Source organism: Taeniopygia guttata, chromosome 6 (assembly GCF_048771995.1).
Source record: "Taeniopygia guttata chromosome 6, bTaeGut7.mat, whole genome shotgun sequence".
Classification (NCBI taxonomy): domain Eukaryota; kingdom Metazoa; phylum Chordata; class Aves; order Passeriformes; family Estrildidae; genus Taeniopygia; species Taeniopygia guttata.
This window is the reverse complement of record NC_133031.1, coordinates 33,551,355-33,579,082: the sequence shown is the minus strand read 5'-3', so window position 1 is coordinate 33,579,082 and position 27,728 is coordinate 33,551,355. Positions and strand designations below refer to the sequence as shown.

The 27,728-nt window shown below is 47.5% G+C and overlaps 2 protein-coding genes across 4 annotated transcripts in view; one reads left to right on the top strand and one right to left on the bottom strand.

The window, feature by feature from the left end:
- Positions 1-27,728, top strand: part of UROS (uroporphyrinogen III synthase) — a 623,177-nt gene that overhangs the window by 478,343 nt on the left and 117,106 nt on the right. The window lies entirely within an intron of this gene.
- The window catches only part of LHPP (phospholysine phosphohistidine inorganic pyrophosphate phosphatase), a 71,248-nt gene that overhangs the window by 1,121 nt on the left and 42,399 nt on the right, over positions 1-27,728 (bottom strand). Inside the window, exon 7 of one of the 3 annotated variants that reach the window (XR_003961005.4) lies at positions 25,301-25,405. The gene's annotated coding sequence lies outside the window, so the exon portion shown is untranslated. 3 annotated transcript variants of the gene reach the window in all.

Below are 27,728 nucleotides of genomic sequence, written 5' to 3'. Positions count from 1 at the left end.
TGAGCACAGCCACCTTTCAGGGAGTTGTGGAGTGATAAGGTCACCCTTGAGTCTCCTTTTCTCCAGGCTGAGCACCCCCAGCTCCCTCAGGGGTTCCTCACAGGGTTTGTGTTCCCAGCCCCTCACAGGATTTCTGTTCCTCACATGGTTTGTGTTCCCAGCCCCTCTCCAGCCTCGCTGCCTCCTTTGGACACATCCCAAGGTCCTTCCCAACCTGAGGGGCAGAGCTGGACACAGCACTCGAGGTGTGCCCTCACCTGTGCCAGGTACAGGGGCAGGATGAGCTCCCTGCTCCTGCTGCCCACACCATTCCTGACTCACATTCCTCCCTCTTCCCTTGTTTTTCCTCTTTCTTTCTCCCACACCCAGGTCTTTCCCACATGCCCAGGTGGATCCTATGTCCTTTGTGCAAATGAGGTTGGCAAAATTTTGCAAAGCCTCAACTGGAAGAGAATTTCCAATTAGTTAATTAATTAATCCAAGTCAATGCACTGCATTTTACGTGGCACTTCTTCTCCCAGGCAATAGCAGCACCAGACAGGGATGGCTGCAAGGACACCTCACTGCAAGCCTGGGACCCTACAGAATTACAAATAATTATTCTCCCATAGTTTTTATCTAGAAATAGGTAGGGAAAAGAACTATTCCCTTTCAACCTAGAGACACAGAAAGTCTTCACACTGCTTCAGTGAAGAGCAAGGTTCTGCCAGGGTTTAATTTTACAGCACCAGCATCTCTTGCAAACCCACCAGTGGTGGTTTGAAACACCACCAAAACAAGGTTCAGTCTCGCTCTCCTCCAAGTCACCACCCCAAAGCAGAGTGACTTGAAGCCATTTTTTGCCAATACTTAATTAGCAGCGCTGGCCTAACGAGGCCCAGCTGCACAATCCCATCTTGCTGATTTAGCAGCACTGCTGGTGGGCAGGGGGGCAGATGTGGGAGGCAGAAATTTCCCAAACCTCACGGTCCTGTTATGGCTCTTGGGCTGAGAAACCCAGCAGCTGCTGGAGGGAAAACATATGTATTTTATATGCTTAGTGACCTTCCTTTGGGAGAGAGATGAGAGCCCAAATGTCCACCTCCCACCTCTCCTGCTCCCTGGGAAGGACAGACCTTTATTTAGCACAGCCTCTCCGTGGGGAAGATGCATTTCCCACCGGATGCAGGGGAGGCAGAGAGATGATTATTATTATTATTAATGATGTGCAGGATTTGGTGAGCACTTGTCTGTACAAGCACCAAATCGTTTCTTCTGTCCCAGCACTGAAGCTCCCCAGGGCTGTTTCCTTCCTGCTCTTTTCTCAGCCATGGTCCTCACAAAGGCACAGCCTCTTTTGGAAGCCCACACTGTGTGCTTGAGGCTCTGCTTGCTGCAAAGTCGTGCTATGAACTAGGAAAAATAAAATATTTGTGTATTTTCAGCTGATTTTCATCTTTCCTTGTGTCACCTGCAAAGCCATGCCCAGCACCAGGCTCCATGAAACAAACTCTACATCTTATTAAAGGGTGGATTGGTCTTTAGATATCCCAATTCCATCTTGTTGCAGGGCTAGGGAGCAATGAGAATAATAGTTATGATGGTTTTTTTTGGTTTTTCTCAACTGAAAAAGAGTTTGCTGATGGAGAAAAACCTTCACACATAAATCAAGTAAAAATCCAGTGTGTATCCATCCCTGCAGTGGTAATTATTGCTCACTCTTGATTTAACCAAGTGGCTTTGATGAACACAAAAATAACTTTGGGCATACAGTAAAATATCAATTTCTTGCCACTAATCCTTAATTTGAGTGGAGAGCTAAATAAAGCAACTAACAAAACTTCTCTTTGCATTCTACACCCTGAAAAATGTTCATTCCTAGATTACATATTAGGAGAAAAATTTAAGAACTGCTTGAAATTAATGCTTCTACAAGAAATTTTCAATTACACAGCACTCTTTGATCTATTAAAAGGATTTTGTGATTAATATCTGTGCTGATTGCACAGAAATCCATCTGTAACTCAGCTGCTAAATGCCAGCCATCAAGGAAAAGTCCTGTATACACTTAATGTGTCCTGTGAAAAGGGGGGGTGTGCATGTGTATGTGTGTATATATGTACAGATATATATGAAATAAGATATTTTTACCCATTTGCCCAAATACCACGGGATCACATCACACTCCTGGCTCCACTGAAGTTAATATTAAAACACAATAAATAAAGTTGTCTGAACTCTGCAGGAAAGCAGAGAGCTGGAACAAACACCCCTCCCTGCTCTCTTGCCTTTTCCTAGAGCTCTGTGTGCGTGCAGCTCTTGTCCCTGTCACTGCCACCACAATTCCTGTTTCATGTGGCCCCTTCCTTTGTCTCACAGGCATTTTGTGGCTCACAAAAACAGCCAAGGGATGGGTTTGCTCCCCCCTCTGGCTCAGAGCTGCTCTTGAAGCATCCCAAGAAAGGGAACTGCAAGCAATAACCCCCAAACTCTAATGCCAGGAAACAAAGCTCCAAGTGCAGCAAAACAACTCAGGAGCCCAAATCTGGGTGCCAGAAGTGAGGCAAAAGAGAGAGCTGTGCCACAAAACCCCTGGGCAAACCCAAGATGCTGGAGGATGAGCCCTGATTCTGTTGTCCAGAGGGAGCAGAGACCATGGCTCTACACCAGCCTCTCCTCTGAGGAATTTGGGTTTTTTCCTAAGAGAAACACCAGCCACTGGGAGTTTTAAGATGCCCTGAGGTGAAGCAGTGCTCTGGAGCTCTGCCCTGATGTCCTGGGCATTGCTTTGATGGGTCAGAGCCTCCCTGGACAAGGTCACTGGGTGCAGGTGGGAGCTTGAGCCAAGAGCAGATTTTGGTCTCATGGGTCCAGCTCAGTTTCTCTCTCAGTGGCAACAACCCCACAGCAGCTGCAGGTCACAGAAATGACAGTGAAGGTTATATTTTAATACTTTCTTCTTTTATTTTCCATACATAAATAATAATAATAAAAAAATCTAAAAATATCTCTAATTTGCTAGGTCAGTTGAAGAAGTTAGCATTGAGCTAACTTTAGGACAGACTCCATCCGATTTTTTTCTCATACGAGAGTCTGGTTGCAGAGAAGAGCATAAATCAAAATGACAGAAAATTATATACTGCAGCTGAACACTGAGCTGTCAGCACTCCTGGCCAGTGCACAAACTTGCTTGTGAAAAATCAACTACAGCCTTGGGAAACACTCTCTTCCACAAAGCAGGACTCCTTGGAGTGGCTGAGCACCACGGCCTGGAAGTGCACACCATTTTCCAGCCCAAATTGCCCATGGCACTGTGAAATGTGGCACTTCTACATTGCCTTTGGTGGCCACCTTGCTGGCATACACAGGGGTCAGGGAAAGGAGTGGCTCAGCACAGGATACCTCTGGAATCCAGGGTGGTCCTTGCTGTCCTTATGGGGACACAGGGTGATGTCAGGGGAACGTGTTCTTCAGGAGAAAAGCCACCCAAAAAGCCCAGTGCATCAGAGCACATGGACAAAATTAATATTTTTAACACGATGCAGCTCAGACATTGTCCTGAGGCTCTTGTGTCCATCAAATGCTCCTCAGGAGATGCCTGAGCATCCTCCTCTCCCAGGGGCTGTTTGGCACTGTCAGGGCTGCAGCAGCTCTGTGGCCCCTGTGCCCTGAGCCAGACCCTCAGCCCACACTGAAATGGTTAGTTCAGAGCTGCACCTGGAGACATCAGGAAGCAGCAGGCAGCTGCAGGAAACTGGCTCTGCTATTTTAACTCTTCACTTGGGAAGAGAAGCTCCAGTTCTCAGGGAAACCTCAGGATCAGAACTGCTGCCTGTCAGAAAGTGATGGTTTCCTCCTGGTGAAGCATGAAACCAAATTGTAAGGGGATGATTTTAAAAAAAATCAGCTTCTGCAAGGGTAAGAAGGTTCACTTGCTGTGTGGGTCAGATTTCCACTTGGCTAAGTCTGTTCTGACAGGCTGGATTCCCTGCCTAGACTCAGCTATCAGGAATGGTCTTGGGCTGTTCTAACTTCTGTGCAATTCTCTGGGCTGGCTCACCCAGATGCAGCTGAGCATCTCTGAGGGATGAAGGGATCTATGCTGGCTTGCCTGGTCCTTTCAGGAACTACAAGGAGTCTTTGAAGCAAATGCAGAGGGAAGATGATACATAGAAAGATGACCCCAAACCCACAGACTTTGAGTTAATTCTTTTGTTTCCCACAGCAGCTGGGATTCCAGGTGTGGTCTGTGGGCTGAAGGGAGGATTGGATGGTGCTGTCAATGGCACTGGCACAGTGAATCACTGCTGGAAAGGGAATTGGACCTGCAGAACATGGAATGTGACTGATTCCCTACGAGCTGGGAGCAAACCATCCCACCAGGAGCTAAGAGGGGATGTCTGAGCTCCAGGCCCTCCCCTCACACACCCGCTGGAATGGCCTCAGCGCCCCACTTGTGCTCTTCTCCAGCAAAACATGGGCAACAAAGAGGAAACAGAGAATATTTAACAGAGAAAAGGCCAAGTGGAGATACTGACATTGGACAGTCATGTCACAGGGATGGAAACAGCGTTGGGATCCAGCTCACTCCGAGACCTGCTGAAACCTGACTTGAGAGTGAGAGCAGATGGGGACTGATCGACCCCTGGTTGGTGTCACAGGTTAGAACTGGCTCTTACACAGCCCTTCAGAAACTGGGGTAGGGAAGAAAAACACCAAGCAGGCCAAAGCAACACCAAAGTGAATCTGAAAAAGACACATGATCCCACGTTCCAGTGCCACAGGGCTGCAGTGATTTGGCAAACCTGATCCCAGCTCTGCAGCACTTTTGCCACCCAGCAAACCCCATCCCACAAGTCACCCTCTGTCTGACCAAGGCATCTCTGTGTCACCATTCAGACTTCCCACCAACCCCTGATTAAACAGCACCAACTCCTGCTCCATGAAATGAGAGAAAAAAGCCTGAGACCATTTCTCCTGACAGCATATTCTTCAGGGGCTCTTACCACGGCTGTAAAATATGCAAGACTGAGTTTAACAAGGTTTCCTTTATGAGGAATGCAAACAGACACCGTAACCTTTGCTGGTTGCTTTGGAAAGATGTAATAATTAAGATGGTGCCATGAGTGAAACTCTCCTTTTTTTTTCCTTTTGTGAAACGTGCAATTTAATCAGTTTGGCACTGAAAACCCAGATAAATCACAATGACTGACAGGTCCCTCACGGACAGCTGGTTGTAAAGCACATTTCCTGATCATTCAATTAGAGAAAAACTTGCACCAAAGTCAGTAACAGCACCCAGGGCTGGAGCAGCCCCCAGAACTCCTGGAAACCCCATACATGGACCCTCTTATGTCATGGACAGATCCCTGGGATAGGAAGAGAGGGTTCTGTGGTTAAAAGACTGGATTTTGGAGAGCTCCAAGCAAAGCAAACCTGTGTCAGAGCAAACCAGCATCCTCCCCTGCTCATCTCTTACCTCCCAGAACTTCACACACCACTAATTGTGTTTAATTGTGACTCATTTACATTCAAGCATCCACAAACGGGTGGAAATTGCAGCCAAATTGTTTGCTAACACCTGAAGGAAATCTGTGGGCTTGCGACTTAATTGTTCCCATTTATGTTAAACTGCTGCAGTTTTAACTGAGCAGAATAAACCAGATTAAGGCCAACACTTCTCCAGGTAATATATCTCAACACGTGGACAATACTAAGACTGAGGGTATAGGGAGTTATCCTTCTGTATAGTTTACCTAAAAATTAAATTAAATTAAATTGCCAAATGCTAGAAAACACAGAAACATGGAATATTTTGTGTTAGAAAGGACCTTAAACTTATCTCTGCCATGGGCAGGGACATCTTCCACCTCCCCAGGTTGATCCCAGCCCTGTCCAACCTGGCCTTGGACACTTCAGGGATCCAGGGGCAGCCACAGCTGCTCTGGGCACCCTGTGCCAGGGCTGCCCACCTTCCCAGGGAGGAATTCCTTCCCACTATCCCATCCATCCCTGCCCTCTGGCACTGGGAAGCTGTTCCCCCTTATCCTGTCACTCCATGCCACATCCAAATTCCCTCTCCAGGTCTCCTGCAGCCCCTTCAGGCACTGGAAGGTTGCCATTCCACATATTTTTGGGGTTTTTTTCTGAATTTCAATGCACTTCCTTGGGGTGAACACTTGTACTTTTCAAACATACATCTGCTGAAAATGTAATCGGAAGTGTTTAATTGGAATTAATCTCTAACCAAAGATCTCAGATATACAACTCCAGAAATAACTGCTTAGAAGAGGGTGCTGAGAGCACTGGTAGGGCTAAAAGAGGTGCATGAGTATTAAAACTATACTATATTATATTAATATATTATTTAAAGATATATTATTTTATATAATTATTATTTATTTATTTAATTAATAAACTTGTGACTGTTGAGAGTCTGAGATACAGTTGGATTTGATTGGTTATTGAACTTAAATAACTTTAACTAGAATTTAATTAAGTAATTACTTTAGATAAATAACTTTTCTATTATATTTTACAAGGGGAAAATAAAGGAGTAGAGATAAAGATTGGGGGTTTTTTTCTCTGTGTTTTTCTAAGAAATCTTAAAAGACAGAATTGTGTCTCTCTGTTTAGAGAATGGGAATGTCACACATGAGGAGTGTTTGGTGTCCCTGCTGCACTCTGATCTGGTTTTCCACCAGGTCTTTTTAAACTGCCAAGATCTGGAGCAGGACATCACTTTGGGAAGCAAGGAACAGGTTGGAAATGGGGATTGCAACCACAGCTAGGAAGAGGTTCAGGGAGAAAAAGTGGGACTTTGTCAAAATAAAGAAGTGAAATGACCAGAGGTGAGAGAACAGAGCGGGAGCTGGAGGCTGGCAGGAGCAAAACCCCATGGTTTCACATGAAAAGCTTGGGGGAGAGTCAGCACAAGCATTTCCCAAACTCCTCTCCACAGGCATGACATTTACGGGTGGTGGCTGCAAATTAACCCTTGAGGTCCCCAATTCCTGCCATTTCTGCAGTGCACCCTGCACTCTGAGCACGCAGCGCTGAGGAAGCAGATGATGGCAGCTGTTTTCCTCCAACCATCCCTATTTATTTTCTCTCTCAGGAAACCCAGCACATGTGAACATGCCAGATTAAAAGCTCTGGAGACTAAAAGTCCTGGAAGTCTGTGCAGAGGATATACACACATCTATAGAGTAAGAAGCAGGCACGAAGGAAGGCAGGATGGCGATGGGACGACGTGATGTGAAGTGCTACTGTTGGGACAGAGGGTACTCCTGGCTAAATGCTCTCATGTCATTAGACCAGAGCATGAGATTTTATCAGTGCTGACTTCTTTCCCTTACCTCCAAAATCCCTCATGGAAAGACACGCTGGAAAGTCGAGCTGGTCTGAACAAATATTTAAACAAGCACAGCACTGGTGTTCCAGCAATTTTCCTGTCAAAACTGCAGAGCTCTCTCATCTTGCAGTTCAGCAGGGGCCAGGCATTAGAAGTGTGCATGCCAGCATTATGGTGGAGGAGAGGGAGCAGCACACATGCCTGATCTGGTTTTGGACTGGTTCCCAGCCTGCTAATCCCAAACCAGCTGCACACGTGCCCTGGGAACAGCTGGCACGGGCAGGGAGAGCTGGAACCTGGTGGGCACAGGATGGGGGACACCCAATCAGTCCCTTCTGCCTCAAGGGGCTCTGCTCCCTTCTTCTCTGCCCATAATCCAGGAATCTTGTGGGCTCTGAGCTGCTGTGGTCCCATCCAACCCTGAATCCAAAGGTGAAGCCATCGGGACTCAGATGCCTGGCTCCATGCTGGGTGGTGGGTGCTGGAGTTACTGCATCAGGGACTGCCATCCTCAGCCCCATGGAAACCACTTCAATCCAGCTCACACAGCGATGGACTCCACTGTAATATTTGGTCAATGTACTCTGTCAGACCAACCAGAACAGCCAGAGGAAACACACAAACATTTGAGAGCACAAAATGGTTCTGCTACTGCAGAGGTGAACATTCACCCTCAGTCACCTGAGGTTTCCCATCAGGCAGGCCCAGACCCATTTCACCCAGAGCTGTCTGTCCAAAAACAAGATGCTGTGCCCAGGCTGGTCACCTGAACCTCTTCAGGAGCCTCCTGCTCAGGACAGACAGGAGAGGGGAAAGGGGAAGTGCACACAGAACCACAGAATCACTTTGGCTGAAAAAGCCTCTGAGATCCAACGTTCCCCCAGCCCTGCCAAGGCCAGCACTGGCCCATGTCCCCAAGTAACACATCTACAGGTCCTTTAAATCCCTCCAGGGATGGGGACTCTACCACTGCCCTGGGCAGCTCTTTCCATGGAGGAATTCCTACTGCAGTCCACCCTAAGCCTGCCCTGGCCCAGCCTGAGGCTGTTCCCTCTGCTCCTGTCCCTGTTCCTGGAGCAGAGCCCGACCCCCCGGCTGTCCCCTCCTGGCAGGAGCTGTGCAGAGCCACAAGGTCCCCCCTGAGCCTCCTTTGCTCCAGGCTGAGCCCATTCCCAGCTCCCTCAGCTGCTCCTCATGGGACTCGTGCTCCAGACCCTTCACCACCTTTCTTCCCCTTCTTATTCACCCCATGTTCATCCCACTTTCTTAGATAACAAGACTGGATAGGAAATAACCTCTGGAAGAGATGATTCTTTTCCCTGCTGATTCTATTTAAACCAGCTGACAAGCTCATACCCCAGAGCCAGTTCTTGGACAGCCAGAGTTAGCTGTAAAGAATCAAACTTTTCATAAAAGTTTAGAAAAAGTTTAGTGAGATAAATCCAAGCCCTTGTGCTCCTGCAGGCTGTGAGCACAGGGTGGAAATGAGCCATGAATGCCAGGCACGTTGGTGTCAGTGCAATGACCCCCTGGCTGGCCTGGGGGGCACTGGGGGACCAGAAGCTCTGGCTGCACATGTGGATGCACCAAGTGCTGCAGTGCAAGCACAGCACAGCTGTTTCCAATAAAAGCAAAGCCTCCCTCTCCCCCTCAAAAGTGAAACGCACATTTGCTTGTTTTCTGAGAAAATCTGAGAATTGCCCCTGCTCTGCCAAACTATCCAGTCTAACAGGGTGTTTGCAAGCACCCTGAGACTCAGCTCTGCCTGCTTGGATTAATTATTGATGACCTGCTTGGCTTTGCCAGATGACCTTACTCAATTCAGTAGAAAATAATTTTAAACGCCCCTGAGAAAGAATTTGGACATAAATATTTTCTTTGTGCATACACACAAACAGATGTGCATCTTAAATGGAGCTGATGCATTAGCTATTAATCAGATTTAATATTACACAGGAGTGAGAAAGATTAATTTCAAGGGTTGAATGTAAAGCTCAGTGGTGCTCAGACATCTTACTCTGTTAGATACTTTTAAAGACCTTAGTCTAAGAGAATATTTCATTGCTTTCCTTTAATATATCACTTACAAAATCCCTATGAAAGGTGTAAAATGAATGCTGGCTTCTACATTTGCAAAGCATCTCACGGAGATTTAAGTCACAGAACTCTGGCAGATGCAGATTCCAGCAAGAAGGGAGCTTTGCAGATTATAAAAGAAAGAAGTCTTAATTTAAGGTTTCAAATGATGCTTGGAGAAGTGTGACTTAAAAAGTATTAGGCCAGATTGGCACTGATAATGCAACCCTCAAGACAAGACACTCCAAGTAACAGCTTTAAAAGATTGTTTCTCACCAAAGAAGAATTTGAGCTACCCTAAGGAGAATAATATTTGTCTCCAGATGCTGCTCACTAAATCAGCTTTAATTTTAAATGAGAATGAAACTATGAGCTATCTGTGCCACTCCCAGGAAACCCAAGCAGACAGACATGCAGCCAGTTCTCCTTCCAAAGGGCAGGAACAGCCAATTCACACACGTGTTGGGAACCAGCACCACCCTGCTCCAAAACCCTGCTCACGTGGGAAGACAAAAAAGCACCTACACTGGAAAATTAAGGCAAAATTTATACTTTTGTCTGCAAAATTGTTCGGCCTGGACAAGGTAATGGCATGGGGTCTGTCTGACTTCTCTTCCCAGATCAGATTCCAGATAGGAATATTACATCCAACCTCACTCAAGGATGTCAGGAACCCTCCAAATGTGCTCATGCTGAACTGATATAACAACAGGGAATATATATTTGGGCTAAACCCCAGGAGTTCTGCCTTGGCTTTCACTCAGTGCATGATTGATGCCCTCTGGAAGGGCTCAGAGACACCTGAGCATGCAGAGCCACCCAAATAACTCAGCCCTGCTCCTCACAAACTCCTGCCCCTTCCAAAGCAGAAAATGTACTAAAGTTATTCCAAATTATGGCTCATTTGCTTAAGCAACTCTGTAAATGAGATCTTCACAATCTTCTCTTTGGAAGTTTGCACGGCCTGAATGTCTGCCTGCCTTCCCTTCCATGACCACAGTGCCAAGGAAATGAAACTTCATTTGCTTGGGAGATATATTTACCAATATCTGGAAGTGTTCAAGAGGCTTGGATAGAGCTTGGAGCAAGCTGGGATAGTGGAAGGTGTCCCTGCCCATGGCAGGGGGTGGCACTGCGTGGGTTTTAAGGTCCCTTCCAATCCAAACTATTCCATGATTCTATGAAGTGATGGAGCTGATCAGGTTTGCATTTTGCTTTGTTTCACAGATGAAAAAAAACCAGATTTGCTGATCTGTTGAGCAGGTAATGAAGGAAACTTCATGCCATGTGCCTGCAGCCTCCAGGATACTGAATGGGGTCGCTGGGGCGTAAGACCCTAAATCCAGCAGAAAACAATACAGCTCTGTATGGACCGGCCCACCCTGCATCCCTTTCATTCTTTAATTGGCAATGGGGACCTCAGGCCTGCAGAGGAAGGCAGGATGTCCTCTGCAGATTAGGCTGACAAAGGTGGGAAGCTGTTCAAAGGATGAGCTGCGCTCGTGGACCGTGCTTGGTCCACGGACGCCAGGGCTCCTTGGAGGCACTGCAGGAAACAGGCAGCACTGCTGCCCTGGAAACAGCAGTGCTGCAGGCAGGCTGCAGGCATGGCTGCGGGCTCCTCCTCCTCCTCCTGGCTCTCCTCCACCCCAGCAGGACGCAGGAGTGAGCGCTGGGCTGAGGGAAGGCAGCGAGCACTTTTTCCAAGGTGTCAAACCACATCTAGGCTCGTGCTTAAGAATGGATTAGGGAAAGTGCACTGAACTAACAGTGTTAGTGTAGGGATTAAATCCCCATGCTCCTGGCACCCAGCCCTTGGGCTGGACACAGAGAACAGGCCAGGTCTGTACCTGCTTCCTCCCAGCTCTGACTTCCAGCTCCTTGGATGGAGAAGGTTGCTCATGTGTCCCGCTCACTGTGTGCTCAGTGCTGGCTCAGAGCCAGCCCCTGGCTGAAGCCTTCCAAGACTTTTGTCAACTACCATGTCAACAGGGATTTTGCATGTTGTCAAAGAGATATTCCCAAATTTGCAACAACTGAGTGATGAATACCTGAGTTTGGGATGCTTGGTTTCAGTTCAGGGAGTTGCACAGGTTCGGTCTGTGTCCTGTGCCAACTTGCACATCCTCCAGCATCATTTTCTTTGTCAGTCCCTTCCACCTTCATAAATACAATGGTTAATACTGTGGCCACCTCCAAATAGTTTTTTTAAATTAGTTTTTGTGGGACTGACTGGACATTTCTCATGGGAGTTTATTGTTGACTGTTATCACACGTGCAAACCACAGCCTGGAACCACAAAATCATCCAGCAGGATGAGTTTGTACCACACCTGGCACACTCAGAGCAGCACCAGGCACCACTGCTGCTTTCAAACCCTGCCACATTCACCCTGGTAGGGCTGAGATGGTTTCTGAGTCAGCTCTTCATGAGCTCCAAGCCCCAGAAGCCAAGGATCAAACTGGGCAAGGTGTCCAAGAGGGCTGGGAATGAAAGGGGTGCCCAGAGGTTCCTCCACCTCCAGTGTAGCTGGCAAGGTTTTCCCATTTCTTAGGATCAGACTGAACTTGGGACATTTCTTAACCATGAAATCAATAAAAAAGACTTAACAGCTTTAGAACAGAGGAGGAAAAACCCCAAACAAACAAGGGCAGCGGCATGGCAACTGCTTCACCTTCTTGGTATCTGCAGTATTTGCTTTATCTGAGTATTGTGGTTGAGACCAGTTTCCTCCCTTTGCATCAGTTTCAAGTGAAGACTGATCCTTTGTAGAATGAACAGCCCATAATACTGGTTTAAGCTGTGCTTCTGTAACCCAACCTGGCTTAAATGAAGTCTATTTACATACCATGCTCAATACCTTTGAGAAAATCTAATACTTAAAATACTTCAAAGGTCTACTTTGTACTGGAGGTGGGACAGCCAAGACTGTGGTCTGCACATATTGCTAAATTCCAAAGGCATTTCAGGGTGGAGATATTTGTCTGTGGAGTTAAAAACAACCCAACAATAAGCCAATCCCTTCCAATTGCATTCAAAGCAGCACAGAGCAACCTGTGGAGGGCTGATCAATCCTCTGATGTTTTTTCTCAGTCTAAAATGAAGCAGTGGCTCGGGGGCGGTGTGCTATACAAGTATAATATACATAAATATAATAAGGAATTTTTTGAAACAAACCACCCAGGCCTTTGTGTGGACAGGGCTTTAGCAGATCATAAAGGAACAGACTTCATCTTCATCAAGTAAAACATTAAAGGAAGTGTTCTAACTTCCAGCACTATACATTAATGCTCAGCAATGTAAAGAGTTTAACTGCCTGTTGCTTTCCCACCATAAATTACTATCTGCAGCTAATGGAAAACCTTCCTCCAGACCTGTTTATGCACCTCACTCTCATTTCATATGCTCACATGGATGGAAAAAACAGCAAGGCAGCCTGCAGTTGTCTGAAGTCCCTGCAAATGGGCATGTCCTGAGAAAGCAATGAACATTTAAGAATACCACATGTGTGCGTTTGGTACAAGTTGCTTGAGCAGCTCATCACATAACCAATACTCTGCAGGTTTTATGATGGTTTATATTTAAATTTAATAATTAGCTTTAATGTTAAACCATGCTGCCACTCACACAGAGCTGTTTCCTCCCCAGGAAAGGTCACCTCCTTCTTTTGGGGGAAAAAAAAAATTCAGAGAACCATGGAATGGTTTGGGTTGGAAGGGACCTTAAAGACCATCTAGTTCCATGCCAGAGAAAGGGGCAGGTGGCTTAAAGGAGGAAGAAAAATTACCCATCTGAGGAATGCAGAAATGCAAGGTGACATTTGGACCTGGGTTTCACTACTCTGCATCTGGGAGATGCTAGTTAGATACAAACCCAGAACAACAAGCCAGAATCCCAACCACTTTCCCTAAGGATTAATTAAGGAATCCTCATCCCTGTCCCAGTTCAGAAAAATCTGTGTGGAAACTCAGTAACAGCAACTGTTTAGCCCATTAGAGCTCTGCAGTAAGAAAGGACGGCCTCCTACAGCTTCCCACAACTTTTGGGCAAGATAAACATCTTTGCTGTAAAGCAAGAGCCTCTCCAGTGTTATTGATGGCGACAGAAAGTGCCAGAGAATGGGAGCTGCTGAATCCAGCCTCTGATTAGCAATTAAGCACTTGGAGAGGGGCAAGGCTCTGGGCACAACATCCACCCCAGTGATTCATAGAAAACCTTCTCACATAAATTAGCCATCCTTGTGATTTTAGTGCTTGGGCATGCTCGTGACAAAGGAGCCTCGCGGGGCTCTGTGCAGCCATCAGATCCAGCCTGAAAATCTGGGGGAAGGTCCAGGAGAGGCTGTAGATGGACCTGTGTACCCTTCACCACGTGTGGGCAAGCCCCAGGGTGACGGGGAGCCTCCAGGATGCCACAGTGCACTTGGCACGATCCCTTTGGATCATGAGCCACCCCACCAACACCAAGAACAGGATGGGAGACAGGCAGGGGCTGTGCATGGCTCTGTGGAACTCCCTGACTCCCTGCTCCAGGCCAGAGCAACCTGGGCTAGTGGAAATTGTCCCAGCCTGTGGCAGGGGGCTGGAATTAGATGAGCTTTAAGCTCCCTTGCAACCCAAACCATTCTGTGATTGCACCACGGGCTGGGGTCCTGGGAGAGCAGCACCCACCTCCACAGCAATGCTGTGATTTACCCTGGCACGTGGAGGAGAGATCAGATCAGGTATTTGCTCTACAAAAGGAGTTACATAAACTCCAAGGGCTGCTCACATCCACAGTCCATGTCCCTGACTGGAATCTGCGTGGAGGCTGAGCCAATGGATCCTCCCGACACGGTGTGCCCAGAGAGGTTTGCAGAACTCATCTGCTGAGGGCTTGGCTCCCCCACACAAAAACTACAACTGAAAAGTCCTGGTCCTCAGAGGGAGCGCTGTTTTTTATCAGATGGTAACAATAAGTACATCATGAAATCATTTAATAGTTCTCATTAAATGCCTTGCTGGAGAGCAGCCCTGATTTATGGACACGATGCTGTGGGTATAAATAAAGCTGCAGTTTGCTTGTAACACAGCTGGTCCCGAAAATTAATGTTTTGTTTTCCATAACCTTTGTACTCTCCCCTTCCTCTGCTACTATGGCAAAGCTCAAGGCGTGTAACTCGATCGCTCTGGGGAAGAGGAGACACATCCAAGGGCTCGCAGGGGCTCTGCCCTGCCTTGGGACACAGCTTCCCAAGGGCAGCCCTGCTCTCAGCTCTCCCTTTTGGATGCACCTCCCTGTTCCCAAGCACAGCCTCTGGTCAGAAGTGCTGCTGGAACAGCCCATCTCGCCAAGCTCGGGTCCAAGAAACGCTGATATATTTAGCACCGCCACATAACTTTCCATCCTTAGAAGCACAGTATTCCTTTTGCTTTCTGTGGCCAGGGACTAGGACAAAAGCCACCCAAACCAGATGTACATCCGTCTCCAGAGGAGAGGAAATATGAGGCCGCTGTGACACAGGACAGTGGCCAGAGACATTTTTTAATGCTTATATTAACCACGGCACCTAATCCTAAGCAAACACTTCATCAGCTGCATAGTGGTTTTTTTTTTTTTTTTAAAGACCTTTTAGTCCCAGCACAAGGTGTTCATTGAGCATGTGACTGAGCACAGGAAAACTGCACTTCCAGGCCAGGCAGATGTTGAGGAGGCTTAGGAAAGAGTAATTTTAAACAAGGACGGGGAACAGGGCTTTGCAATCATATGGTTTGCAGCTGGAATTTACAGGCATGATAATTTTATAACCTTCTCCTTGCAGTTTTGAAGCAGTGCAATATTATTTGCTGCTGCAGGGACAGGGCTGCAGGAAACATCCTCCTGCATCTGACAACTTAATGTGGCCCTGAGCCTGCCCCCTGTGCTGTAAAACAGGCAGTGGGAAGCTGGCAGAGCCAGTGGAGTGCAAATGGGCACTTGAATTACACAGGAATTAAAACATGAAGCCTTAAAATGGACCAGTTTACTTCTGCTCACAGCCAGGCCTGTTATAACTGATTGATTTTATGAGTACATATGAGCTTTTCTTCATAAAAGTCGCTTTCTAGTGACTTCATGTAGTTATTTTCTGGATGAAACCAGGAAAGCTCTTACTCAACCATTTTTCATGTGTACATAACACATGAGGCTGTGAAATGACTGCAAGAAGAGATTTTTGGGCAGGAGGACTCAAAGCACTGAGACAGCTGAGAACAAAACAATGAGAAAACCACCTCTAACCATTGCAGGAAATGTGGGAAAGATTAACTTCTTTTTAAGGGTAATATTTTTACATTTCCACAGACACAGCCCCAGCACAGTCCCAGCTGTGTGCATATTCCAGGCACTAACTGTACATGGACTCACAATCTGCCCAAAACCAAACCTCAGCTATCATCAAGCTTAGTTTAGCCACGTATTTGGCCTCTAAACACGAAGAAATTAAGAGTTTTTCCTTGGGAGGCAACGCAGATTCTGGCAACTGCTATTGAGTTTCAAACATTTGAAAGTAATTGCTAATGCACAGAGAAGCTGGAATTGAGGAGAATTTTCCCCAGGTTGGAGATCAGTGCTGGTTTCCACTCCAACAGCTATTGAAGTCAGTCAGACTTAGTCCAGCATGCCCTACACAGATGGCAGCACCATCCCCAAAACACGGCTACTCACAGACACGTACGTGCATTTGGATGTCTATTTCTCTGTAGATGGAGAAAATTTATATTCAATTACCTTCCTTTAAAATGATACATGAAGCATGAAGACAACTTGCTGCAATAGGAAAAATTTATTGAATTAGTTTCTAGGGTGTATTTATTCGTAATATAAATTTTCACTGAGTGATGGATTTAGATGAATCTGACCTAAAGACTCTGGCTCTTTTCTCCTACTAGTTCATGTCCTGATAATTAATAAATATTTAATTTTTTCTTGGAATTCAGTATGTACAAATACATTGGTTTTGCAGAGCTCATTAACTCCAGGGTTTGTACTGAGCCAAAGGGTCTCCATGGTTGATCTTGGGCTGCTGCAGGTTCCAATCCGATTTTTCTTGCTATGAACCTTTGTTTCATTTTATTGCTCTTTGGGTTTATGAGAGAGGCTGGGAAGGAACGAAGACATGGAGAACCTACTTTTGCTTTTGACACTGGTGTGTGACCTCGGGTACATCACTTGGTCTTTCTTGGCTTCCACAAATGAAAAATGAGAATAACAACACCTTGCTCCTTTGTGCTCAGAACTGCACTAGGGAAAAAACAGGTACAGAAGAGTGAGGTGTTTCCAGACCCTGTAAGACTAGGCAGGGAGAAGATTCAGAGTGATGGATGAATCTGTGGCCAAAAAGAGAATGGATCAGCCACAAACTGTTTGGGATGATGCCCTGACCAGCTGGGAGCCATAAATGGATTTTGGCATTGACTTCAAGAACTTCAGAGTTTGACCTTCTACATTGCAGGACCTCACGTGTAAACCAGAAATAGCAGGATTTCTGTCTTCCCATTCCCTCTCACCAACATGGATTTTGCACCCCTTAAGGACAGACTGTGTCTTACCTAAGGTGTTAAACTCAGTTTTGGTAGAATCTGGAGGAAGACTGAAAGGCAGTGAAATAAACCCTGCAAGGAACACAACCAACAACAAGAGGAAGAAGAGTCATACAAAATGAGGAGGAGTTGTTTGTAAGTCAGCATTGAGCCCCTCTGGGCTGAAGCAGCCACGGGGTGTGGGCACAGCAATTTCAGTGATAAATTTGTACATAAACTATGGGATAAACTCTGGTCTCTCTGAGCAGCTTCCTTTCACTTCAGTGGGAATTGCTTCCTTGCAGCTGAGAGCAGGATTTGTCTCTCTATGTGTAATGATAAAAAAGAGGAGGAGCCTTCTTAGATGATCATCACAGAGATGATCTTGGCCTTTCTAACACTGATACCAAGAATTCAACTGATAAGTCCCCCTCGTGATTGCATTTCTGACAGAATAAATTTAAAAATTCAGGTCGTTGGCTTATGTGCAAGAATGCACAAAGTTTCTACTGAATGTATACAAGAAAGCAATGGCCCTGACTTCCTTCCATCCATGCCCATGGAATCACAGAATTGTTAAGACTGAAAAAGCTCTGTGCAAACCCCTGGCCCAGCAACATATCAGGTCCTCCCCCTGGACAAGGGGGATGGCAGCAAGCCATTCCTTGCTTACTGTAAATATTCTGCAGCCTGTTTCAATCCCCCACACTGGAAAAGGCTTGCTATTCCCAAGGAAGGGGCAGTCCAACTGAGACTGCTTCTTCCAACACCTCCAGCTTCCTTTTGGAGCTCTTCTGGGGTTCTCCAGCCTCCAAGGGACCATGGCCAGCAGTCTGACTGTCCCTAAGGGAGGTGGCTTTGGCCTCGAACAGGCTGAGCCACTTCTTGCCCAAACAAGAGAATCGCAACAAGCAGCCGCCTCAGGAAGAGTTAAAACGAAGAGTCCCGCTAACGCTTAAGTGTTACAAATCTTTCCAGTTAAAATAAATTATTCAGGAGATGTCAGCCTCCCATCAGCACCATATGAGCTACATTTTTAATAGTTCTGTGCACTGAACACGTTCTGTCATAATATCACTGAGACTGAGCTGTGAGACGAGGAAGGGGAAACGCGAGCGCGCCGTCACCGTGAGAGACGAGCTGCTTTCTCTGAGGGGCCATGAAACACACGTCGCTCCAGGCACAGTGGAGGGGAGTCAAAGAGACAGGAATAATGCACTGACTTCAGCAATCATAGCAGGAGCCTCTTCATTTCCCTCAAAAGCCTTGTCCTACCTGATGGATAACTCACCCACCACCTTCCACTGTCTTAGGTCTCATTTACTGTGAACGAATCCACTCTGTGGCTCCACCAGATTTTTCCAAACATAAGCTGGAAACAACAGCTACCTTAAAGTCTCCTAGCTTAAACAATGAAGAGTCTTCTGCTCCATGTCTCCAGGTACAATAATAAAAGAAGGGAGCATTTCTCTCTGCTTCAGATGTTAAAATAACCACCTATCTGCCAACTGACCCATGTGTTAATTTATTTGTCCAAATCACAATCCACTTGGCCAAACCCTTCTATCTCCCGTCCCTGTTCCAGAAGAGGGGAAAAGGATCAGATTTCCCACAGTGAAGCTGTTTGGGGTAAGTAACTCCAAAGAGCAGAGTCTCTTGTCCTACTCAAGAAATAGGCTGTTGAGGAATGACCCCAAATTCCCACCCTTCTTGCTTCTGAATAGGAAAACAATTTTGCCTCCAGTGCTGCAGCTTCAGCTGGTTCAGCTTTTAACCGAGTGAGAAGGAGACACAATGAGCTCCTGCAAATCAAAGGAGAGAAAAGGGATGGGGACTGGGAGATCCATAACCTGTTCCAGCAGCACTAGGAGGCACATCCAATCCCTGCTTCTGAGGAGCAAACACCACCTGTGTCTTCTCTCTTATAAATGAGAACAGCTGCTGGCACAAGCGCAGCAGCACCTCAGTGGCTCTGGTTTGCTTTTAGGCTGAACCCAGCAAGGTTAATTAAGGATGTTTTACTAACTGGTTCTCCCCAGGCAGACTTAGATTAAGAAATGGCTGTTCAGGCCAACAAGGCAGCATATGGAGGATGGAAGAAAGGACTAAGGTTTGGCAGGAGATGAGGAAAAAATGCAGCCTCTTGTTGATGGTTCAGAGGTTCTGATGAGTGTGAGGCGTGAAATCCCTCTGGATGCCCTCACACACTGCCACCACTCACCCAGCACCTCCCTGGGACTTGAAAAAAATCCTACAAAGCACAAAAATGCTGCAGTCAGTCCTGAGTGGGCCCCAGGGTGAGCAGCCAGCATAGAGAACCCCTGCGTGCCCAGGCTGGAATGAAGAAAATCCAAGTGCAAATATGCTGAAGGGTCACTTGCAGGAGTCAAGTCCCCTGGGGAGTGGCAGGATGAGCCTCTGCCAACACGGTGGTGTCTGGGAGTTAGGTGTGTGCCCAAAGGAGAGCTGAGTGATGCCATCGACCCCAGGGAGTGCAGGAAGGGCACTGAAGCCTGAAGGTACAACTGAACTACAAGCTTGGAGCAGCAATGTTCCTGCCTGTGTGAAAAAGAGAGCAACAGCCCCTGCAATAAAGCCAGAACTCCATCAATTTCCCCATTGTGATTTATGCCTGCTCCCTTCAGCTGTAAAACAGCTTAACTCCACTCACCTGCAGCAGATGGGTTTCATCTGCCATGGCTTTGTACCTCGTAAACTTGGATGCAAAGAGGATGAGCTGGCCCTGTGGTCAGCAAGAGAACGCTTGGTAAAGGGCAGTCCATCATCCAGGCTGGAGTCCACAGACACAGGAGTGGGCTGAGAGTCAGCTACTGCGTGGATGCACCAAACATTTGGTGGAACAAGGGTAAAAAGAGAACAGGAAGCCTGAGCCTGCTTGCCCAGAGACAGTGACTGTAACAGTGCCTGTCCTCACAGCATACAATGCACATTCTGCAACACTGTCGTGTGCCACCTGAGGAGGGACATCTGGGGAAATACTTTCCTTTGGATACCAGGAAGGGTGAGGAACCTTCACCCCATCAAGTGTGAGGTGAGCAGAGCACCAGGATGGAGAAGCAGAGCAAGGGTGGGGAGAGCCAGCTGCTATTTTTTGGGAGCAATGTTGCCCAACGTATCAGGGAGGTCAATTCCCTTCCTCATCTCCTACTCACCCCATGGAAAAATAGTTTATCTGACATCCACGAAAGAAACACTGATCTTTTCCAGAAGTACTGAGCCATTAATTCTGGGCCAGGTCCAGTACAGGTTACAGTTACGGTACCTCAACAGGAATTGTGCTCTTCTAAATGGAATTTCTAACAAGGATAAAACTGAGCCCCTGCAGTACTCATCTCCCTGAGAAAAGCACATTTCTGAGTGGCCTCTGGAAAGCTGTTCCTTGTCATGGTTATTCCCCATCCACTCCAGAAGTCCCCCTCATTCCCTGGGAGGCTGAAGACAGTTCTAGGTATTTCCAGACCTGATCTGTGTTAACAAGAAGTCAACCACAGTGCAGCAGCCAGAGGTGCAAAAATGCAGTGAATAGCAAAGACAGACCCAAGCCAGAGCAATTGGTGCTGTTTGGAGCCAGCCTGGCAGTGGCTGCATTAAGAATGCACAGACTCAAATGTGGAACACGTATTTTCTGAGAGTAATAAAGCCTGAGCAGGAAAGCTGGGGCTGCTGAGCCTCCTTCCCACTCTTGGCAGCCTCAAAGTTGCTTCTGGTTTATGACTTTGGGGGTGAGAGTACGATCAAACAGGTGGGCTGAGAGCTGAGCAAGGGTTTATGCTGCCATCTGTCCCCAGAAATCATGGGTCAGGAATGACCCACAGCAATGGGAGCAGTGGGATTCGGGAGCATCAGCAAAGCTGGGGTCAGCTCCAAGCTGGTGCCTGCTCTGGCCAAGCCCTGTTTTGTATTTGACCTCCTAAAATCAGTTGCAGCTAACCTCCTGAGCAGCTTTTTTGGGTTCTGTGAATCACTGATCCAAGCACCCCCTGTGATGGCAGTGGCTGGGCGGGGGGGCCACTGAGGGTCCCTGGCAGAGAGGGCTCCCCAGGAACAGCCAGACCTGGGTGACTGCTCTGCAACCCCAGGAGATTTTGGGGCAAAGCCAGCCTGGCTATACCCAGGGAGCTAACCCCAGAAAAAGCCCTTCTGCTGGGGAGCAGGAGGATGCACAGGTTCAGGTCCTGCCCAGTGCAGGAGGCTGCCAATGTGGGAAGGGTTAAGGTAACCACAGTCCCAGGCTTGTTTACCCCAAGCATTAGAGAGGGATAGTTTGCTGTGAACACAGTGATCAATATCTCCCAGCTGCCAGTTTAATCAGGATTAAGTGAGCAGCTATTAATTCTGCTATTTTCCAGCAACATTTAGCCACCATGTGAAAACATTTCTTCCATCACAAACAAATTAACCTTGATATCATCTATCCAGACATCTTAAAGGGACTTAGAAAACCCCAAATCAAAACACTAACAAGAAGGGTAAAGACCAATAATCTGGCTTTAATTAGAAGTTTCCCAGCTCCATGAAGCAGCGGCGGGGGTTCTTGCTCAGAGCCAAGGTGTGCTTACCTGGCATACCACACTGGGTGCTGAGACAAGGCTGGATGGACACCTGCAAAGCCACTTTTGAAGCGTTTAGAGTCCTAAAATGTCATGCAGGAGCAGGGAGCAGCTACCAGGCCCCCAAAACCCCTTCCAGACCAATGTCAGAGCAGAGACACCTCCCTGGGATGTGGCCAGACACAGGTGCCCCCACAGCAGGACAGATTTGGACTCCTCAGGTGTTAACAAAGCAAATTCCTCAGCCCTGGCAGCAAACCCCAGGAAATACTTTAACAGCCTGACTGGCACAGGCTGCAGCTCACCCACAGGCACTGAGTATTTGTGTAATGTGCAAACTGCTTCTCCTGGGACACACACCCACCTTGGGCCAGGGGTGGCAGGCAGCCACTGCCCAACACAAACACACCGCAGCAATTCAGCCCTGGCGTTGAACTCCCCGGGCTAAAGATGACAGAAACTTCCAGATCCACCAGCAAATGACCATGGCACAGCAGCTCTGAAGAGCCAGCTTCTATTTTGTCTCCTTTTCCTTAAAAAAGTCTCTTGTTCTCATCCATGGGGTGACTCACGGAGGAAGAGAACTCATCTTAGGAAGAAGGGAAGCACAGAAGCCCAGCTCTGAGCTCTGTAAAACTCCTTTCTCTCAGCTATTCTGCACATGGCAAAGGCACCAGAAGTTCTCTGAAAAAAAAAGGATGACAGACGGGGCTGGACTTTCTTTCCAAGCTTCCTCTGAAATCACACTTGGCACAGCAGCCCCGGCCTGTTGAAAGAACATGTGAACGTGCGTGGCAAGAGCCATGCTCAGGTTGGAGCTCTCTGGGCTTTTCTGAGCCATCTGGGCTCTGATTTAGCTTTCAAGTCTGACAGTCCCAAATGAAAAGTCAGCTCCTAACCCAAGGGTTCAGCTCAGGGTCGACAGCTGAGGAGTGTCTGAAGAACTCACTCTTTAATCCTCCTGGTTAACAGCAGCAGGGAAAGGCCTTTGCCACTGCAGAGGAAAACTCACCTGATCCTTTCCCATTTTCCAACTCCACTGCCTCATCTAGCTGGGAAAATTCTGCTGTTCACCCTCTGCTGGAAAAGAAGGGAGAGACCCAGTGCAGGCAGAGCTCAGGAGCTGATGGCTTTTGCAGTGCTGGGTTGCACAACCCTTCTTCCAGCCAGCAGAGCAAGGCAGTGCTTGAAAGGCTGGTGCTCTCCCTCCAACCCTGAACCTGAAATCCCACCTGGATTCAGTTTCCTGCTGCTGTCCCCAGCTGAAAACCCCAAAGTCACAGTGAAAACCGGCATGCCCAAGTGGTGAGCAGCCTTAGATCAAACAACTGCAGAGCAAGCCCCATCAGCTGCAAATCCTCATTCTTTATGGAACTCCAAAGCTCTGTGAGATGCAGGGACACCTGTTTCCCTCCTTCCCCAGCTGGATGCAGGGAGATCCTTAAGAAAGGGACAAATTTCACCATGACTCAGCAGCTGGTGTGAGTTCTGCCCTCCTGGTACTCTACACAAGCCACAAAGACCCAGCCTCGGGCTGGGGAAGCACGTCACAAGTGGTGACAAGCCTTTTCAGAGCAAACCTCAAAACTCTTTCATTGCAGAGCTCGGCTTCCTTCCGCACAAACCATCTCTGAATTGCAAAGTGACACCCAGCCCTGATTAATAGATGTGTGGCTCCGGGCCTCCGCCCTCCTCACTTGTGTCAGGAACGATGCTGATACGGATTGAACTGAGGAGCTATTGTTCAGAACGGCCACGCTGGGCCATATTTCATCCAGAAGAGCAGAGATTGCAGGGAGGTTGGCACATGGCAGAGCAGGTTCAGATAGCACTGAAGGTCAAGCCAGCTTTTTGGGATCGTGGATAAAATTGTGCTCTCCAAGGACTGGGAATAATCCCGGTGACAGCCGTTACCCAGCGCTGCCTCTGGGAATGTTACAATAAGGCTTTGCAGAGTTTCTTGAAAGATCTTAGAGAGTTTTACAAACATCAGGGAACCAAATCTCTCGGTGCTCCCAGAGTGCAATACAAACCAGCTGGGATAACCCAGCGAGGCAGGTCTGAAAGTGCCAATGACTTTCATTTGTTTTACTGAAAGGGAAACTGAGGCCCTGGGGGAGTCGAGCCAACATTTCCTAATTTGAATGCCTGATGTCAGGCAACTCATCTGCATGAAGAAATAATTTATATTTTTTACTACTACTTCCTTTTTTTTTTTTTTTTAAATCAGATTAAAGTATTACAAGGTTGATCCCCTTCCAGACAGCTTGGTTGGCTGCATTGTGTTTCAACTTGGATTTTCCCACAAAAACACCACCACTATATTGCAGAAATTTGTCATAGGTCTGCACATGCCTACACAGAGAGCCTTGAAAATGGCAACACCAAATAAATTTTTCCCACAAAACCAAAAATTTTCTTTGAATATTACAGCTGATAGATACAATATATACTTACTACTCCATAATTAAGAAAGCCCCCACAACTTTAATGCATATTGCCCTTGATCGTGTGGAAGAAAGGAAGAACAAAATCATTAGAAGCTGAATTATTCTCAAAGCCTATTATCATGGTATAATCTTATTAAAGAAAATTCATGCTGGTGTAGCCTCTTACCTTCACCACTTACAGAAGAGCCATGTGGTGTAGTTCTGAGTGCACAGAGATAATAAAATTACAGTGAATTATGTGGCCTGTGTATGGCCAAAGGAGCATAATTCCATCCCTTTGAGGAGGGTTGCTGATTTTTCTCAGGGAGGCGACACCAGCACTACTCAGTTACTCTGCATAAAGGGACTATTCATCATTATCTGCAGACAAGCAATTTTGGGGAAGATCTGGGGGCTGCCAGTGCAGAAGGGCACAGCTTGCTGCCACGGCTCGGCCAGCAGCCAGTGCTGCCTTCCTGGACCTGCCCTCCCAACAGCCCTGTGAGTGTCCCTGACACAGCCTGGGCTATGGAAGGTGTGGAATTAGATGATCTTTAAGGTCCCTTCCAACCCAAAGCATCCTGTGAGGGAGGACAGGGCTCACTGCTCCAGCTTCCCCACGCTCCCTCGCCACGGCTGTCCCACCGGGATGCTGCACACAGGGCAGGGAGATCCCACCTGGACCATGGTCACAATGGGGACAAAGGATGCCACAAGAGCCCAGGCACAGCAGAAGGCCAGAATAACCTGTCAGCAGATGTGGGGGAGCTGGACTGGCCCTACAGCTCCACTTTCCACCAAAGCACCACTGGTGAGATCTGAGCTGGTCCAGCCCACCACAATGCCTGTACAGCTCCATCCAACTGAGCCAGCTGTTTGGGGAAAGGATGGGTTTGGGGTTTGGGGTTTTGGGACCAGCTGCTGTCTTTCCTAACCACCCTCTACAGAGGGAGTTTAGCTGGTCATGAGTTAGAGACACAATACAGGACACACGAGGTGAGAGCTCATTGTCAAGCGTGAGAGGTTTGTTGTAAGAGCCTGGATTATCCTGCTCACTTAACTTTATGTAAACTTTTCAGAACTAACATTTCATTTCACCCTTTTACTAAAAGAAACATTGGCTTGCATTCCTTTTTGCAGATGATCACACTTGACACTCTTGGGAACGAGGAGCTCATTTTAGCCTTGTGAGATGCCTCTTGCTCTTTTGGGTCTGCACATGTGTCCAGGTTCAGTTTATCTCAGCTAAAGTGGATTTCCTTTGTTTTTCTTTTCCTTTTTTATAATACCTAGTTTATGGATCTGTGAAAACATGGCTGGCTGTTCTGTTAAACACTTGAAGATGTTACTCACCTCCTCTGTTTTCAGTGGAACTCTAATGCATTTATCCTGCTTTAACAAAGCCTTAATCTTGCCTCTTCCTGAATCTGTGCAGGGTTCAGTGTTCACCACAACTCCCTGAAACAGCCAAAACACCAAATAAATTTGCCTGCTCCTGCTTGGTTCTCAGCACAAATTGCAATTAGTGAACAAGGGCTTCACTCTAAACAATTTTTCTCCCATTGTCTGCCCCGAAGCTGGAGCGGAGCAAGAGATTGGAAGAGATTGAGTCTGGCAGCAGTGTGGTTGAAGCACATCCCTGCTCCCTGCTGTGCTCCTTGAGGATGTGTGTTCAGAAAGCAGGAGGCTTTAGCCACAAGAGCCATGTATTATCACCCTTTGAATAGCCTGCATTGCTGTTCTCCTACAAAAACCCAGGGAAGGCTCTTTATCTGAAACCAGAATTGCATGAAAATTAGCTGGGGCTCATGAAGTAGCATCTGTGGTATCTTTTTTTTAACCCTACTTTACCTCTCCTCATCTCAACATGTAATGAGATTAATGGCACAGAAAGCTCAGGAGCAAAATCTGTGGCTTTTGGAGGAACACAGAGCTGGAGTTTTTTCTCAGTAAATCACATTCAGGCTGTTCAGCTGCAGCTCTCAGGTGCCTGCTAACTTCCCCAGTTCTCCCCAGGGTTATAGGGCCATGTCTGCACACACACAGACACAGACTCACATCCATCTGGGGCTTCTCAATGTCCCAAAGTCCTGTCTTTATCTGAAATTAGATTGAATCACCTTAGAATCACAGAATCACAGGTTGAAAAAGACCTCAAAGAGTCCAGCCCCAGCACTGCCAAACCCCACCTGAACATCTTTTACATCCCTCCAGGGATGGTGACCCCACCACTGCCCTGGGTGGCCCTTCCCATTCTTCTCCTTAACTTTATTTCAGGGTGCTGAGGTGTTTGGACATGGCCTCTCCTGGCTGCAGGCTCTCTCCTCTCTGTGCTGCCACAGGAGTGACATTATCTTATGCTCATGAGTTCACTTCCAGCATCTTCTGTCCCTCCAGCTCCTGGCAACCTCTTGGGCACATAATTAGGTTTACTCACTCAGTGCTACACCTTCTCTCTGCTCAATGGGTTGAGTACTTCTCTCAGCAGAGGTGATGGCTGCAATTCAGCCCTCACTGGGCTCCAACCTCTGCCTTGCTTCTAAACTCATACCACAGACTGGGACATCAGGCAAGCAGGACTCCTAAATCAACCTCCAAATTCTAGTGTAAAATCTCCTCCCTTTATCAATGCAGGGCACACCCAGGCCTGCACAGTCAAGGACTTGATAAACTGAGTAAACACCAGCTACTGACTGGGTTAACACGGCCAGTAAGGGCTCTCTAAATGAGATTATCCTGGAACTGCAGAACTCACAGATGTTGTGCCACTGCCATGGCAGGGCTCAGCAGCTGTGCAGTGGTGTCGGGGGTTTGGGACAATCCCAGACTTACCATTCAGGCAGTGATTTGGGCAGGGAGATGAGACCAGAGCAGCCATAAAAACAGTGATATGCTGCTGTGTCACAGGCTGAGGGGAGCTGTATGGCCCCAGTTACAGAAGTGTCACTGGAGGTGCTGTGGCACCCACACCAGAAGGGTTTGCACTGTCAGACTTGCTGCAAGAAGTGCCACACCTCAGTCCTGAGCTGGTGTGAGCTGCTGCTGCGTGGCTGAGCTTGGTTTGTTTCAAGTGTGACCCAGATGAGATGTTCTGACTTCAGGAAGCCTTTGGTTCTGGTCTGAGTGTCACCTCAAAGCTGCTTGGTGACACCTTGACTCATAACCACACGCTCTTCCTGAGCTCACACATTTTCCTCCCCAGCCCTGCCCTTGAGCAAGGGCTGCTCTTTCAGAGCCTCTTCCCTGCTCCAGGAGAGCAGGAGGCAGCTGCACATCCCCAGCTCTCCCCACAGATCTGTCTGTCTTTTGGGGATAGAGGGCAGATCCCTCCCACCAGCCTCTGACCTGTCCATACTGGGGGAACCTGGAACATTGGCAAATGCTGGGCTGTCCCTCAAAAATCAAGCCCTGACACCAAATTCATAGAAATGATGCACCAGCTTGTCAATGCCTTAACTTCCCATGTCTCACCTGAGGTTTTGGGATCCTGCTCCCCTTCAGAGGTGAGTTTGCATTTCCCCTGTGCCCTCCCAAGGACCTCCAGGTAGTTTAGAAACAGGAAAGGGTACTGCAAACAGCTGAAGGTCAGATCTGGGAGAAAAGGGATCACAGATATTCAAAAATACTTTTTTTGGTGGTTGAAGAGGCCTCAGAAGCAGTGACTTTTTGGCTTTGCAAACATGTCACTTCTGGTAGGAGCTGGGTGGAGGCACCATCTACAGCAAATGCCTTTCTCCTGCCCCAGGCAGCATCCAGAGAAAAAGGAAAGGCTGTGTTTTGT